General features: G+C 34.4%; 1 non-coding gene across 1 annotated transcript; it reads left to right on the forward strand.

Annotated features, from left to right (window-relative positions):
- The first annotated feature begins 936 nt into the window (after positions 1-936).
- On the forward strand, positions 937-1010 carry trnas-gcu (transfer RNA serine (anticodon GCU)). Its single transcript has one exon. It is a non-coding gene; the product is annotated as a tRNA-Ser (tRNA).
- The last annotated feature ends 206 nt before the right edge of the window (positions 1011-1216 follow it).

The following is a 1216-nucleotide window of genomic DNA, read 5'->3' on the forward strand; positions in this document are numbered from 1 at the left end:
CCCCATACTGGGCAGTTCAAATCTAAGGTCTTTCAGACAATTAATACTAAGTAAAAAAAAAAGATGGAAAATCAAATATTAGAAAAGCATTAGAACACGAGCACTTTTCTTAAATCTTCATTGTGTTAAGATCATGTAAGTTGTTCTTAAATTGATGGAAACTCAACATCATGTAAAATAGGTTAGCTCAGCTGGTTAGAGCGTGGTACTAACAAGGTCATGGGTTCAAGCCCTGTACCGATCAATTCAAATATAAAGTATTTCACACATTCATCACTTCAAAATCAAAAAGGGCTGGAAAACAAAATTAACACTTCAAAATAAAAAAGGGCTGGAAAACAAAATCAACACTTCAAAATAAAAAATGGCTGGAAAATCAAATATTATGCATGCTGATTTTGAAAAACATTAGAATATGGCTACATTTATCATGTCTTGTGTTGAGATGATGTAAGTTGTTCTGAAATCGATGGAAACAAAACAGTATGTAAGGTAGGTTAGCTCTGCTGGCCAGAGCATGGTGCTAGTAATCCTGAGGTCATGGGTTCAAACCCCATGATGGCTAAATCAAGTCTGAAGAAAATCAATGCATAAAAAAGGATGCAAATCTTAAGCATGTTGATTTTGAAAAACATTTATCTTATTGTCTAATCTTTATTGTGTCACAATCATTTAAGTTGCTGGTTAGCTCAGCCGCTCAGTACGTGGTGCAAGTGAGATCATGGTTTCAATCCCCATGCTGGGCAAATCATATCTAAAGTCTTTCAGAGAATAAAATTACAAAAAGCAGGAAAACAAACTCAAAATAAAAAAGGCTGGAAAATCAAATATTATCCATGTTAATTTTGAAAAACATTAGAATATGAGCACTTTTCTCAAATCTTGTTAAGATCATGTAAGTTGTTCTTAAATCAATGGAAACTCTACATTGTGTATGGCTGGTTAGCTCAGCTGGTCAGAGCGTGGTGCTGCTAATGCTGAGGTCATGGGTTCAACCCCCATACTGGATAATTCAAATCTAGAGTCTTTCAGACAATCATTACTTCAATATATAAAAAAAGACTGGGAAATCAAATATTATGTATGTTGAATATGAGCACTTTTCTTAAGTCTTGTGTTAAGATCATGTAAGTTGTTCTTAAATTGATGGAAACTAAACACTATGTGAGGTAGGATAGTTCAGCCACTCAGAGCGTGGTGCTAGTGATTCTAAGGT

Source organism: Poecilia reticulata, chromosome 2 (assembly GCF_904066995.2).
Source record: "Poecilia reticulata chromosome 2, P_reticulata-male-v2, whole genome shotgun sequence".
Lineage (NCBI taxonomy): Eukaryota > Metazoa > Chordata > Actinopteri > Cyprinodontiformes > Poeciliidae > Poecilia > Poecilia reticulata.